Source organism: Protopterus annectens, chromosome 1.part0, assembly GCF_019279795.1.
Source record: "Protopterus annectens isolate FY-2018-M chromosome 1.part0, PAN1.0, whole genome shotgun sequence".
Taxonomy (NCBI): Eukaryota; Metazoa; Chordata; order Ceratodontiformes; family Protopteridae; genus Protopterus; species Protopterus annectens.
In genome coordinates, this window is record NC_056725.1 from 1,527,837,873 (window position 1) to 1,527,854,905 (window position 17,033).

General features: G+C 40.3%; 1 protein-coding gene across 1 annotated transcript in view; it reads left to right on the top strand.

Annotated features, from left to right (window-relative positions):
* The window catches only part of SLC22A2 (solute carrier family 22 member 2), a 583,430-nt gene that overhangs the window by 411,081 nt on the left and 155,316 nt on the right, over window positions 1-17,033 (top strand). The window lies entirely within an intron of this gene.

Consider the following 17,033-nt stretch of genomic DNA (forward strand, 5'->3'; position numbering starts at 1 on the left):
TGTGTGTGTGTGTGTGTGTGTGTGTGTGTGTGTGTGTGTGTGTGTGTGTGTGTTTGCATTTCTGTACATGTGTGTTTAGATATATTTAAGTGTGCATTTTTGTGGGAGGATAAAGTTAACAATTTCCACTACATTTTCCTTCCTTTTTTTATACATTAGGTCTTTAATATACTTGCAGACATTTACTAACTTAACATTTACTTTGGTTATTAAGATATTTCCCTGTGATCCCAAACAAAACAATATTTAGGGTACATGGGTTTAATTCGGTTCCCCTTCAGGAGACTGAAATATCGCAATCCTGAAATTCATAAGACTGAAGACCAAAATCCTGAAACTTCAAATTCCTGAAAACACACAGAATGCAAATAATGATAATATGCCAGTACAAGGACACACAGAAACACATACAAAACAAAGCATAGCAGTTGTCACCAAGTATGAGCGGGGGTCAAGCCCCTCTGCACCACCCATGTGGGGGGCAAGCCCCCCATACCCACTGCTACTTAAATATATCAACTCCAAGATTGCACTTCACTACACTAAATGCGATCTCGGAGTTGCTATATTTAAGTAGCAGGGGTGTGGGGGGTGCATGGGGGCTTGCCCCCCTGCTCATACTTGGTGACAACAGCTATGCTTTGTTTTGTATGTGTTTTTGTGTGTCCTTGTACTGGCATATTACCATTATTTGTATTCTATGTGTTTTCAGTATTTTGAGTTTTCAGGATTTTGAAGTTTCAGGATTTTTGGTCTTCAGTCTTATGAATTTCAGGATTGTGATATTTTAGTTTTCTGAAGGGGAACCATTTAATTCACGTCTTTAATCAGAATGAAATTCAGTGATCAAATTTCGACAAATCCCAAATCTATTAATAGCAGCAAGTGTTGCAACTGAAATTACAGAACTTTTAGGTAAGGACGTCTTCCCCATTTCAAGGTTATGCAGTCTCAGAGTGCATATATTTAGAGATGCAGGTGTGTGTGTGTGTGTGTGTGTGTGTGTGTGTGTGTGTGTGTGTGTGTGTTTGTGTGTGTGTGAATGTGTGTGTTTGTGTGTGTGTGTGCATGTGTATGTTTGTGCAGGGGTGTGTAGGTGGGCTGATCTGCACAAAATGCTTTTTGTGGAAGTTGACAGTGTCTAGTCTTCTTCTTTTGGCTGTTCCCATTATGGGTCACCACAGTGGATCATTTGTTTCCATTTCTTCCTGTCCTCTCCATCTTGCTCTGTCACACCAACCACCTGCATGTCCTCTCTCACCACATCCATAAACCTTATCTTAGGTCTTCCTCTTTTCCTCTTACCTGGCAGCTCCATCCTTAGCATCCTTTTCCCAATATACCCAGCATCCCTTCTCAGCACATGTCCAAACTAACACAATCTCGCCTCTCTGACTTTGTCTCCAAACTGTCCAACCTGAGCTGACCCTCTAATATACTGATTCCTAATCCTGTAAATCCTTGTTTTACCCAATGCAAATCTTATCTTCTTTAAATCTGCCACCTCCGGCTCTGACTCCTAACTTTTTGTCAATGCCACCGTCTCCAACCCATATAGCATAGATAGTCTCACTACCCTCTTGTAGTCCTTCCCTTTCAATCTTACTGGTACCTGTCTGTCACAAATCACTCCTGACACTCTTTTCCACCCATTCCACCCTGCCTGTACTCTCTTCTTCACCTCTCTTCCACAGTCACCATTATTCTGAACTGTTGACCCCAAGTATTTAAACTCACACACCTTCTCCAACTCTACTCCCTTTATCCTTACCATTCCTCTATCCTACCTCTCATTCACACACATATATACTGTCTATATACTGTCTTAGTCCCGCTGACCTTCATTCCTCTCCTCTCTATAGCATATATCCACCTCTCCAGGGTCTCCTCAACCTTTTCCCTAATCTCACTACAGTTCACAATGTCATCCTCAAACATCATAGTCCACGGGGACTCCTGTCTGATCTCGTTTGTCAACCTGTCCTTCAACATTACAAATAAGAAAGGGTTCAGAGCTGATCCTTGATGTAATCCCATCTCCACCTTAAACATATCAATCACTCCTACTGCAGACCTCATCACTGTCACATTACCCTCATACATATCCTGTACCACTCTTCCATACTTCTTTGTTACTTATGACTTTCTCATACAATACCACAACTCCTCTCTAGGCACCCTGACATATGCTTTCTCCAAGTCCACAAAGACACAATGCAACTCCTTCTGACCTTCTCTATACTTCTCCATCAGCACTCTGAGCAAACATTGCATCTGTAGTGCTCTTCCCAGCATGAAATCATACTGCTGCTCACTAATCATCACCTCCCTTCTTAACCTTGCTTCCACTACTCTTTCCCATAACTTCATGTTGTGACTGATCAATTTTATCCCTCTGTAGTTACTACAGTTCTGCACATTGCCCTTATTCTTAAAAATTGGTACCAAAACAATTCTTCTCCACTCCTCAGGCATCCTCTCATTTTCCAAGATTTCATTAAACAATTTGTTTAAAAACTCTACTGTCATCTCTCCTAAACATGTCATCTGATCCAGCAGCCATTCCGTTCTTGATCCTCTTCATAGCTGTCCTTACTTCCTCCTTGCTAATCCATTGCACTATTCCCACATCATCCAACTTTTTCTCTCTCTCATTCTCTTCATTCATCAGCCCTAAAAGTACACTTTTCATCTGCTCAACACACTCTCCTTGCTTGTGAGTACGTTTCCCACATTATCCTCTATCACCCTTACCTGCTGCACATCTTTTCCAGCTCAGTCCCCCTGTCTAGCCAATAAGTACAGGTCCTTTTCTTCCTGCTTAATGCCCAACCTTTCATACAGCTCACCATACACCTTATCCCTAGCCTTTACCACCTTTCTCTTCACCAAATGGCTCATTTCCTTGTACTCCTGCCTACTTTCTTCATCTTTCTGACAATCCCACTTCTTCTTCATTGATCTCTTCCTCTGCATATGCTACTGTATTTCATCGTTCCACTACCAGGTCTCCTTGTCCTCCTTCCTCTGTCCAGATGTCATACCAAGCTCCCTTCTAGCCGTATCCTTTATCAGCTCTGTTGTAGTTACACAGCTATTCGGTAACTCTTCACTGCCACTCAGTGCCTGTCTTAACTCTTCATTGAACTCCACCTCACAATCACCCTTTTTCAACTTCCATCATTTGATCCTTGAACAGCCTTCACACTCCTCACCCTCTTCTTGATCACCAGCATCATCATACAGACCAACATTCCATGCTGCCTAACTACACTTTCTCTCTTCACCACTATACAGTCTCCAATCTCCTTCAGACTGGCCCTCCTGCATAGGATAAAATCCACCTGTGTGCTTCTTCTTTGGGTGTATATCATAAGTCCAAAGGCATCTTCCTCGGGTGTATATCATAAGTCCGAATGCACAAATGTCTGAATGCCAAAACTTCAAACTGGGAAGTTCGAAGTCTAAAAATAATGAAGCTGCGGAACATCAAATTCTTTCCCAGGGAAAGAATTTGGTGGGGCGCTTCTGTGGCTTTGCTATTTCCTCCACTGTGGTGTGATCTCGGAGTTGGTATATTTAAGTGGGGGGCAAAGTCCCCCACATTAGAAACAGTATGTAGTATTTGTGTGTTTCCGCGTTTTGTAACGGAACAGCGATTTTTTTCCCCTGGGATAAAAATCGCTGTTCTGAGTGTTCGGATTTTTCAGTTTTCTAACTTTTGGTTTCGATATTTACTTAGTCGAAGTTTTGACACTTCGACTATGTGATATAGACCCTCTTCATCCACTCTTGTACATCACGCTATGCTCTTCCCTCTTCTTAAAATACATATTTACCACAGCCATGTCATCCTTTTTTCAAAATCCAGTACCATGTGACTTTCTGTATTCCTCTCCTTAACACCATACCTACCCATCACGTCCTTATCCCTTCTATTCCCTTCACCAGTTCTGAGTCTTTTTTCAAGTATGAGTGGTGAGATGTAATCTGATGAGTTACTATAAGTGCTGATTATTTCCTTTTTTTAATACCTGCAAGCATATTTTTTTTTGCCTTTGAGTTGAATTGTTCTGTAAGGTCACAAACATCTTTCGACAAGTGCAATTTCTTTTTTCAGTCCAAAACAAAATATTGTAAACTTTCATTATAGTGCTCAACTTCTTCACTCAAGAATGGGGGACACAGTCAAAAAGAATGGTTGAACGAAAGCCCAAAATTAGGGGCTATTTTAATGTTAGTCAATTAAATAGTTAATAGAATAATTGGTTTTGCATCAACATGCATTTTATGAAGAATACCAAGTATGAAACTGTAATGTCTGGTATTATTTACTGATTGTAATCCTCAGTGATTTAGTGGAAAGTCAACAAATTTACAAGCGAAAGAGAAAGAGTAACAGTATAAGGCAAAATTAGGGAACTTCTGCAAAATCAGTGGCATTTGAGAGGTATACCTTCAGTGCATAAAATGCAGTCCTTCATTCCAGCTCTCCCTTCTTTACTGACTACTCACTTTTCTTTCCTATCACTACTGACTGCTAAAAATGCTAGAGCAGATAATTCAAACCCATTAGTGTCACGTAGCCTGCAATTTATATTCTTTCACGAGTACTCATTTATTTATTTATTTATTATTATTTATTTATTTGACATTTGTTAACCAGGATGGTACGACTGAGCAACTGCCCTTTTTCAGTGGAGGCCTGAGGAGAAAAGCTCCACAATACAATTAAGAAAATTATATGAAAACAGTACAATATGACAAATCATGTGGCTATTAAGAGTACAACATAATTTATTACACTTACACAAAGTAGAAACAGTATGCACAGGTAGTTGCAAGGTTAGGGTACTCACATTGGGATTATCATTATTACACAAAAGTAATATTCATTACATATTGTTTTATGAGCTAAGTTTGGTGTAGATATTAATATAGTGGCTTTAGAGCCAATAGGATGGGCGTTGCTGGTTTACTAGACAAGCAATAGAAGTTAGCTGGAGAGAAGTAGGTGATTGCCATGTGATAATAGAAAGTAGTATACCCATAATCATCTTCTCCACTGTACTTTGTAAAATATTATGAATTATTCACTTTCTGACATTCCCACCTAAAGGTGATTTAAATTCATTCCTAACTGCTGGGCTTGAAACTGAGTGCCAAATTTTCTGTTGGTACTGTCACCAGGCATCAGCCGCTCCACCTCCATTTATATAGAGAAAGATTCCTGCTACTTGTCAACTGGATTATGGAAGGAACATGCAAAGAACTAAATATGAAAGAGAGATTTCATTTTTTTAAAGCTGAATATTACCTGATTTTTGTTACCTTGGACATTTTATCCATAGTGACTTGCCTTCTTACTCACTTCTGGTTAGTAGAATTTGGATGTAGTATTCTTCTAAACTGCTGGACTTAGTGCATTTATATTCTGTCTGTACTCACCTTTTGTGCCAGAGATCCCATTTTTTATTTAATTTTCTACTTTATTAGGTAATATAAAGTGAGGACACAATTCCTTACCTCCCTTTCTACGCACTTTATGTAAATGACTTTGAGTAAATTGTTAACACAAGAAGAGTAAATATTCCCCTTCTGAGTAAAGCATGTATACATATATAAGTATGTATATATGTATGAATGTATGCATTTATTTATTGCTTCTTTGTTTTTGTTTCTCTTAATTCCAGAAACAAGTCTAGGCTGAAAGTTTTTTTTTTCACAGCAGGTTGTAAGTTTAACAGGAGCACTTACACCATTATAAGTAAGATGAATAAAAATGGTGGCAAGTGGGCAAAGCTAACTTTTGGCTGAAAGAAGAGGTACTGAAGCAAGCTGGGTGCTCTTTACAGTGCATACTGCATTACAGAGGCAGAAAGTACACAGAAAAACAGCTCTCATTGATATAGACAGGAATTTAAAAAAGAAATACAAAACCCTCCCTAAAACAAACCATACTTTCTTTTCTGGCACCTATTTAGTGGTGTAATTGTTAGCAGTTCAGACGCTCCATAATGCAATTGCAGAAAACTAAGCATTACCATGGGATAGTCCAAAAATGCAAATTTGGAAGGAAACAACTTTGATAATGATCTGAAACCAATCCATGATAACAAAAGGTTTTTACTAGTGGAAATGTGTGGTGCAACTACATTCCTAAGCAATAGCTCTGATGAAAAATTATATTTCACTGAAATGGAAACCAAAAGTGATATACCCAGACCATGTATACAAGTTATGGCAGACAGCATTCACAGAAACATTAATGATGTGGATTCATTGATTAGTAACTGAGCTGCAGTTGTTCCTGTTTCATAACATGGTAGGAATTGTGGACGATATAGAGATTGACACCTTTGGATGCCACTAGGCTTGCAAGATTGCCTCTTCCACGTAGCGTCAGAAGTCATTGGTTTCCCTATCATCCTGTACCATTCTACATAAAAGTATCTATCTTCTGCTAGAACAATCTGCATCCTGCAAACATTCTTTTTTCTGTGTGGACAATATATACACTGACAGCTTTGGGTGCTGCTAAAACCATCCATACCACTGAGCTTGTGGCCAGTGCTACTGCTAAAAGAAAAGGACACCTCATGTATTGATGAATTTCAGGCTTATTAAAGTCATTATATCCTGATAGGTGTGGCTTTCTTACCCAGGAGCTGTTTGTCCTCATTTGAAACATTAAGTAACAGACTTCTGCTGTTCCTTTCAGTGATGACTGACCGTTACTGACAATGCAAGCTGCTGATCTTGAAAAAATATTTCCTGTCAGACATACTTCCAACTCTTTTCCTTGCCATAATGAACACTGACAAAATGCACTCAAGGCATTTAGTGCTGCTGACTGCCCTGTTAGTTTTTCCTGTAATTACATCAGTAATACTCATTTAGCAGTTAGTTGATTAAACCGATTTGCTTTTGATGCTTAGACATATCTCTGGCTCAGTCTGTCCTGCTCCTTTCACCCTATCTCTCTGCTTGCACTCACTCTTCTCCACTATCCTACCCTACCCACAATTCCCACCCACCTCCACTTACTCTAAATTTATGTTATCCATCTCCACCCACTTACTCATACTTAGCCAATCTACTTCAATCCTGTGCAGCACTCTTTCTTTCAGTTACCTAACACTCATGATATCCAATCAGCTTCTCTAATTAACACTAACTGTTCACTTCCCTACTACACTCTCCATCCTCTCATTATAAAAAATATCTACCAGACCAGAGTGCATTCTACAGATTAATTCCATTTACAACTTATCATGCTTGCTTATCTTTTATCTCTGTTGTCCTACTATTGCCCTTCACAAAATGAACATGTTTGCATTACCCTCATTTGTTTTCCTGTCACTACTATGCCATCTTATATCCTATCTCTGACCACTTCCAACAAGTTTTATTTCTCTCATGAGTACACACAGTCCACAACAAAACTGCACTCTTTATCATTGCATCATACCAGCACACCTCTATCACTGCACAGACACTGACCTGTTTAGACACCTAAATTATAACCCCATTCTCTAGAAACTCAACATAATAATCATAAGTTCAAATGGTAATATTTGAATCATCATTTCCTTGAACCACTTAACCTTAATCGTGACATCCATTCTAATGCAGGCACCAAGAAAGAACCACAAAACTCAAACAGCTCTCCAAAGTTATGTAATTCCTCTCCCTTCACCTCCATTAGTAGATTGTCACAGAGCATCTGTAATAAATTAGCTGACCTGCATGCATGTATTGCCCGCTATTTTCCTGACTTTCTAACAATAACTGAAACTTGGCTCAAATACGATATAAAAAAAATGAAGAAATCCTGACCCCTGATTACAACATCCTTAGGTTTGACAGAAAAAATAAAAGGGAAGGGGGTGTGGCCTTCATCTATAAAAACAATTTTGATTGCACTCCTCATCCACTTAGTCTCCCAAAATCTGGCAGTACTAAAGCACTGATATTACTTTTAAAAATATCATCATCACTCTCAACCCCTTTTTTCCATTTTCTACATAGGTCGGGGTGTTCTGTAAACTGTCGCCCTCTCTCTCTAAATTCAGTGACACCGCCCTACCTTCTTTGACAGTCATACTTGACTGTTGCAGGTCTTCTATCACACAATCCATCCATTTCTTTGCTAGATGCCCTTGTTCCTCTTGCCTGCTTTCATTCCATCCCAAATCTTCTTTACCAGATTGTTTTCTAGTTTTCTGCACATGTGCTCTAATAATAGTAATCTGTTCTCTTTGACTTTGTCTGCAATTGGAGCTACTTTGGCTTCTGCTTTGATGTCCTCATTTCTTCAACTGTTCCACAGTGTGTATCCTACTACATGTCTCTGGCACTTGATCTTCATTACCTGTTGTTTCCTCAACTGCTCTGCTTTACTTCCCAGGTTTCTATACCATACAGTAGTACTGATCAGACCACTGCTTTGTAGATATTACTTTCCAGCTTCTTTGCTATTCTTTTATCATACTTTACCCATGACACTCTGTGCTAGTTGGTTGCAGCCCCTCTGATTCTAACTTTGACCTCCTCTTTCAGACTTCCCTTCCCCTCAACCACCCCACCCAGATACTTGAAGCTGTTAACCAGTTCTACTGCCTTCTCTTCTATCACAGTTGTCAGTTTATTCTGATTTCCCCCATTTACTGCCATTACAACTGTCTTATCTGATTTGCTTTCAAAAAACTCACCTCTTGGAAGGTCAAGTTTACAAATCGTCACAAACGTCCTTCCAAAGGATGCATGCTGAATACTGACATGCATGAAACTAACACCAAATGCTGAAACCCCCTACTGCTTCAGACCTAAGAACAAGAGTTAAGAAGGGAGGCAAGTTTGAACAGTTTGTAATGCCAGTATTTAACATTCCAACTGTCGACATGTGGGATTCACTCTGCTGGACTCGACCTTCTGAGCGATGGGTTTTTAATGGTAAACCATCTTATCTGTACTCATTTTCCTCCCATGTGCCTTCAGTTTTGCATTCCATTCATCTATCCTTTGCTAAAGTTCTTGCTCAGCGTCTGACTGTGAGGTCATACTGTCCGCATACAGCAACTTTGCTGAGCTGTTCCCTCTAACCTGTTTGCTAATGTAGTCCATCAGTATGAACAGCAGTGACTTGGAGCTGAATCCTGATGCACATACACACCTACTAGAAACCCCTCTGTAAGATAGAACACTGTTCATACTTAGGTTCATAGGTTCATAGGATGATACCAGTGGCAGATCCAGGAATTTACAGAAGGGGTGTGCAGTCTGAAAGGTAGGCCAGTGAGAAAGGGTTAGAAAGGGAATCACTGGGAGTTAGTGGGTTGTTGAAAGGCCACTTTGAAATGCTCTGACAGCATATATGAAAAGGACATCTATGTATTTTTTGCTCCTTCAGCCAGGTTGATTCGACATAGACTTGTGTGCACTTTCTTGCTATTACTTCACTGCTGGTTGGCAGTACTGAGATTCAAACCACATTGCTGCCAGACATTCTGGCATCACAGTTGGTGGCATCCTGCAATCTATAGTTCACACTGGAGGCAGTGTTGTCATCCTGTTTTCATACTAATAGCAGTGATGCCATTCCTTTCCCACAATGAGCATGGCCACTCAAGCTGTTCACCCTTTACTGTCTTCCTAGATTATGGGCCTTTTGGTGAGTTGGATATGGCAGAATTATAGAAAAAAAGCATACTCCTTCCAAGTATATAAACCAGCAACTGCTGCTCATTTTTTTTCTCTTCTTGACTACTGGTGTCCAGAGAGTTAATTGAACCTGGAACAGTACCACTGCAGCTAACACTGTATATGGAAACGCTACTGCTGCTCCGTCAGCCTGCAAGCCCCCCCCCCCAACACACACAAGTTTGGAAGTCGTAATGTCCTGGATTTAGCTGAAAAGAAAGAATGAAATACTAGAGAGGTATAGAGATCTGGATGGCTGACGGAGCATTTTGTATCTTTATTCCACTCATCTGTAACTTTTCACACTGCATCTTTAGGTGCTGCAGACACTAGATGGGTGGATTATGATGTTTTCCTTCATGCCAAACAATCAAGATGCTGCATATATGTGAAATACGAGATCATCCTGATGTGATATGCAGGGTTGTGAAATGTATGCATTTGCTATGAACAACACGGTATCCCATCTGCACAATTGTTTGGCAGATCAAGATGAACACCTCAGTATAACATGCGAGTCTGTCAAATGCATGTGGTACAGTCACTGTAGTATCCCTTTCACACAAGTATCTGGCAGCACTCCCATATTTAATGCCATGTATTGTGTCCCAGAAATTTGCAATAATAATTACAGCTATACCACACACAAACATTACTTTTTTGCACTGTGTTTCTGTCATGTTGCTTCACTTACTTTCCTAAAGTTCATGGATGCAGTCTTTAGCATACATCATCAGTGATCTTGCAGTGTAATTACTTAACAATTGCTAACTTGGTTAAACAAGTCTTCACTGTATGATGTCCACAAATGTATTTATTTTTAATGAAGAGCATCTGCTGTGCAAATGACTTGACGTAAGTAATATCAAACAAACAGCATCTGGAAATACAGTCACAGGTATATACTAGACTAACGACTAGGGCCCTTATAAGCCTAGCCGTGCAATCCAATCCTATCCAATCCAATCCAGTTGTGTCCCCATGTATCACTTGCATTTATTAAGAGGGGGTATGTTAGGAAGTTTCTAAATGCTATGTGGTGGGGTATGTTAGTTTGTGCATCACTGCCTGCCTCTGCCTATCAGAGAAATGGAGGCCACTAGGATTGAATTTCAATTTCCCATCCATTGGTCTACACCTTTGCTTTTTTTTCAAGTAGGAAGGCATTTAGAAAATGATACAGGATATAAACTAGAATCCGTTGAAGTGTCAGTAAAATTAATACAATGGAAAGCAGAAACAAACCCTCAAATAAGTTATGCATAATAAACTAAAATAATTGCATACAGAAAACACTATAGAAGCAGCAAATCTGAATACCTAAAATACACTTAGATAAAAACATGGCTGCTGAAAACAGACCTCATCTAGCATTTTCACATATTTGTCTAAGTTATGCTATTACCCATGTTAAGTTAAAGGAAATTATTTTATATGAGAAATTTGCAAATTACCCAACAAGCAGATAAAAGACCAGGGAAAGTTTCCTATGTACAGAAGTCTTAAGCTGGGTGTAGCCACAAAACCTTCATATTTAACTTCTTTCCTCATAATGTGTGGACAAAATCAAAAATAATGGGGGACAAAGGCAAAAAATTAGGGTCAATTTTCAAATATTACTCTAATTCACATGAAACAATTACAAGAACAGCAGGATTTGCATCAACGTGCATTTTTTAAACAGTAAGAAGTATGAAGCTCTAACGTCTGGCATTATTGACTGTCTGTAATCCTCAGTGATTTACCAGAAAAGCAGAATTTTACAAGAAACAAGGCGAATGATATAAGACAAAATCAAGGCAAGTCTGCAAAATCCGGGGAAGTTAATACTACATGTAAAGTTGGTGGTGTGAAAAAAAAGCTGTATATTATATAATGCCATATAAAGGGAGTAAAATCTGTCAGCACAAAGGATAGAGATAGACTCTGCACTGTTAGTGAGCTACTTCCTGTAACCAAAGGTACAAGAATTCATTCCTTCTACTGCCAATTCCCCTGCCATTTGACTATGAGCAAATCACTTACCCAAGCCATTCTCCTGGGTCATCCCTGTATAAGGATAATTGTGTTTGGTGGGATTGTCTGGTTAACAAATATATAAAAAATACAATTTTAAATCAAAATAATATTAGTGCATGGCAAATCAGAAACAGACATATTATACATTATAAAACTAATACAAACTGCATACACCATATATTGTAAAAGCAGCAAATCAGAATGCTTAAAATATACTTGGCAAAAATAAATTAATTGACTCAAAAATAGCTTTCCGTTATACACCTAAGTAACTTAATTACTGTTATGCTGTTAGTCACATAACGCGTTACAGGAAATTAATTTCCTTTGCTACACTTACCCACAAGAAATGAGAAAGACTGAAAAGATTTGGATGTAGAGGAATCCCATCCTGGCTGGATACAAATCAAGCCTCTTGGGTGAAAAAAAAATAACAGATACTGTTACGAGTCGAGTTATGAGACAAAATGATTGACTTCAACAATTGGCTAAGCTTCTGGTGTCATTCTAAGGGGATCCAGTATCTGTCTGCCTGGGATGACATGATCGACAAGCCACGATGCTTTGCCAGAGATGGCCTGCACCTGTCGCCCCTGGGATTCCGGATACTGGCTAAGGCTCTAGCCACCCCTATAGTGCCTTTTTAGGCAAGGTTCAAATGACAAATTCACCACTCTAACAGGTACAGGCAAGAAGAATCTGAGGGTATTGCTACTCAATGCTAGAAGTCTAAACCTCAAAATGCACTCTCTCGAGGCACTCCTTAAAATGGAGAACATCGACATCTATGCAGTGACAGACACCTGGTTCAAGGCTCCAGAGAGTACCCCTGCATTACCAGGCTATAATTCATACCACACCTTTTGGCCACCTAACCTGGACTGAAACACTAAAGGCGGAGGTGTGTCCATATTCATTAAGGATATCCACACCTCCAGGCTAGTTGCTCAGCATAATGCATCTGAGATTATCCAAGTGCAACTAACTCTGGGCAAGACTGCAATCCAAATTGTAGCTTGCTACAGATCCCCCACCATGTCCCAGGATTCCCACTTCTCATTTCTTAATACACTGGAAAATATTAGGGTACAACCTAACACTCTAATAATGGGCGATTTCAACTACCCTACCATTAACTGGGAAAACTACTCATGTACCAACTCTTGTGCTCAATGGTTTCTGGAATTCATAAATTCCAATGCCATGGATCAACTTATCCACACCCCCACCAGGGGCAGCAATATCCTAGACCTGGTTATTACCAACATGGGCAACCGGTGCTCCACAACAGAGGTCAATTCCTCGTTGGTCAGATCCGACCATAAGCTAAACACCCTAGACATCCACATCCCTCCCCCACCGCCATTAGGGAAACCACAGTAAAACATTTCTCCAGTGCCAACTTCACGCTTCTTAAGACAGAAGTGGCAAACTTCACGACACCCATGCTGACGGACAATAGAGGTATGACTGATGAATCCTACACAAATGCACTTTATAAGCACTTACATGAGTGCATGGATCATGCAATCCCTAACAGTACCAAGATGCTATCCTCCAAAAAAAGGAAGCCAATCTGGTGGTCCCCTGCCATAAACAAACTCTACAACAGAAGAAAGAAACTGTTGCAAAAAAGAGTAAAATCCCATGATTGTGAAACTCCCTGGTCAGCTTCAGTAAGAAGCTGAGATCCCTCATAAAATCCTCCAAAGCTAGTTATGAAAAGAAAATCGCCACTGACTCTAAAGACAACCACAAAGCATTCTATAGCTATGTCAAGAATCTCAATGGCAACACTCAGATCTGCTCTGAGCTACAGCACAATGGCACTAAATATACAGAACCAACGGATATTGCCAACATCCTGGCAGATAGGTTCAGTGCTAACTTTACCCCTCTGTCATCCCCTAAAGGACCCATCTCTATACCAGAAGAATGAAAAGTTCCTGTAATCATGGCTGCACAGGTAAAAAAACACACTATCCAAAGCCAAGAACACAGCATCCATGGGACCTGGCGACATTCCAGGCTGTGTTTTACATGAACTACAGAACAAACTGGCACCCCACCTAAGTACCATGTTCAATCATAGCCTCACCTCAGGCTATGTGCCCACTGAATGGTGCACAGCGACAGTTGTCCCACTCCACAAAGGGGGATCCACCACAGACCCCAGAAACTACCGCCCCATTAGCCTAACGAGCCTGGTCTGCAAGGCTATGGAGCGTATCATCATGGAACTTATAAACAATGACATTGGTAATCTCCAAACTCAGGACCCCACCCAGTTTGGGTTTGTAAAAGGCAGATCATGTCTCCTAAACTGAATAGACTTCTTTGAAGCAGTCAGCAAAGCCGTAGATGAGGGTAAGGTGGTTCACACAGCCTATCTAGATCTCACCAAGGCTTTTGACACCGTCCCCCACTATGAAATTATAGATAAACTCACTAAACTAGGTATAAATCCCTATGTCGCAAGATGGGTTGCCAACTGACTCACTGGCAGAACCCACACTGTGAAAGTAGCAGACTCCAAATCCAGCTTCAGACCAGTGACAAGTGGAGTACCACAGGGTTCAGTCCTGGGTCCTCTCCTGTTTGGTATCTACTTCTCTGAAGTACAGGCCAACACAGAAGGTCTTTGGCTAACGAAGTTTGCAGATGACTGCAAACTAAGAGCCATAATCAAAACGCCAAAAGATGTGGACATCCTACAAAAGAGCCTTGCTGAGACAGATGCCTGGTGTCAAAGCCATGGCCTCAAGCTCAATGCCAAAAAGTGCATTGTCATTCCTTTTGGTAAAAACTCAGTACCCATGAACTACCACATAGGTGGTAGTCTACTTAACACCGAAAGTGTAATAAGAGACCTTGGGACACAGGTGGACAGTAGTCTCTCCTTTGATAATCACATTGCCACAGTAGTCAGGAAATCCTTCTATGTGGCACACCTCATCACAAAAAGTTTGTCATCCAGGAAAAAAGAGGTCATTGTTCCCCTCTACTCATCACTCATTAGACCCATTATAGAGTACAATGCCCCTTTTGGTATGTACCTCACAAGACATCTACAACAACTGGAAAGGCCACATAAATACCTCACAAAGAGGATTACCGGCCTCAAAGAGATGCCCTATGCAGACCGTCTCAAAAAACTGCAGCTTTACTCCGTTGCATATCGCCTAGAGGTGATCTCTGCCTAACACACAAAGCTATGTCAAACCCAGAGCTTTTAGACATGCTCCACTTAAAGAAATCCCAATCCCTCCGAACTACATGCTCTAGGGACCTAAACCTCGTCACCACAAGAAACAGAACCTGCTGGAGGGATAGATTCCTGTCCCAGAGGCTTCCCATACTCTGGAACAAACTACCTATCTATATCAAACAAAGCTCCTCATTAGCACTCTTCAAGAAAAATCTTGATGATTGGATGGGAGATAGGAAATTCACCCCAGGGATCACTTCTGTGGCTCTGCTCGACAGTGGCAAAGGAAAATAATTTTCTTGGGTGGCGAAAGCCAGGGTACCTTTGGCTAGGCTTATATAGACCCTAGGGCCAATAGCCTAGTACCTACCTATGAACCTATAAGTGGGGCTCTTTTCTACACTGACCAATGCTGCATTAATTGGGAACAAAGGGCTTGCTTGAATACTGCTGGCTTGTCTCAACCAGAAACCTGGTGTAATGATGTCTTGTTAAAAGGACACCAACCAAAGTGCATCGCTGAATGCCGGATAACCTCTTAAGGTGGAGAAATAATCCCCCTTTAAGTCTTCCATTTAAAATCTGGTTTAGTAACCATTTTTTTTTCCATTTGTAACCATAAGAGCTCCACACAGCTATTAAACAGTTTTGGGAACTGTTTTACCCTATATACTGTACTGTTTGACTGCCTGTTTTTTACTGTGTCAGTAACCCTTTGCTTAGGTTAATTACTGGCTTAGCAGCTGTAAGCTGCTTTTGTGATGAGTGGGTCTCTTTTTATGTTCTCGCCAGTTGCATTACTTTAGTCTAAGTATACAGGGCTCGACTGCTGCACTTTGCTGGCCTAGTCTGCTCTCCGGATGTCCTTTTAAATGGACGCTAATGAACGTACATCGTTGAAGGCCTTTATTTCTCTTTTAAGGTGGATCAATGGTCCTACTAGAGCCTTTAGCTTAATTACTGGCTTAGCAGCTATTTTTCTTTTCCATTTGTCTCTATAAGGGCACCACACAGCTTTTATATTGTTCTGAAAACTGTTATGAAAACTGTTCAGCACAAGTTATTGCACAGCATGAACATATTGTAGTTTACTGTGTTAGTCTGTTGAGTATTATATATTGCACTGTTTGGAGATTTTATAGTATTACTTTATCATTTACCCCTTGCTTTCTGCTGCTTATATTTGGCTCTTCTGCTGTATAACCTTATCCTCTCAAACAGACTAGGGTCACTGATAGCATGCCGAACTGCTGAATAAATGTTTTGTTTTATTTAATGGAGCCTATATTGCCTAACTTATATTGTTCATACCTTAATGTCTGCTGCTTTCCATTGTTAATCCCCTAAACCTAATCTTCCTCTACTTACTTGCTCCAGCCTCATCTAACTATGGCCTCTCTCTACTACTGTGCTTTGTTACACCCTCCTTTCTTCTCTAAACATACCTTACCTTCTACCTTTCCCTTCTACATCCACAATATTAACTAACTCAGTGTTGTCTCCCTTTTCTGTACAGTAATCCATCCTGGGTGCTCCCTCCCTGCTTTAAACACAAACAAAATACCTCCGGCCATCACCTGAAGACACCCTGAATTGGCCAGCTTGCCTGGTATTTAGAAAACTACTACTGCGAAGACCCCCTAGCAAGATTGTGTAAATGTATGTTGCTTAACACTAAGTAAATGTAGACTTGACGTACTATCTATAGAGTTAGTCTGCCCTCCCGTGTGCGCGTTCTAGCAGCCTACCGCAAACAGTTTGCCCTCTCCCCCTCCTGTTATCACTACCCTAGAATATATTTAAACCTAAGACTGGTCCAACTATTCCTGCTGTTTGCTATCTCCTTCTACCATTAGGTGGCAGCATCTACCAATATAAATCCTAGATATTCTTCATAATCAACAAGTTTTATTCTTTCACAAACAGTTGGTTGTGAGTTACTATCCTTAGACTATAAATATCTTCTCCCTTCCTGCTAAACCACCCTCTGTAAAGGCAGCCTTCATTTTCTGGCTGGAAATATTTAGCTCATACCTTCCAACTATAGCCTTTAAACTGCTCTTTGCTGATATTTTTTCTGCCATACTCACCTCTAGTGTTCTTT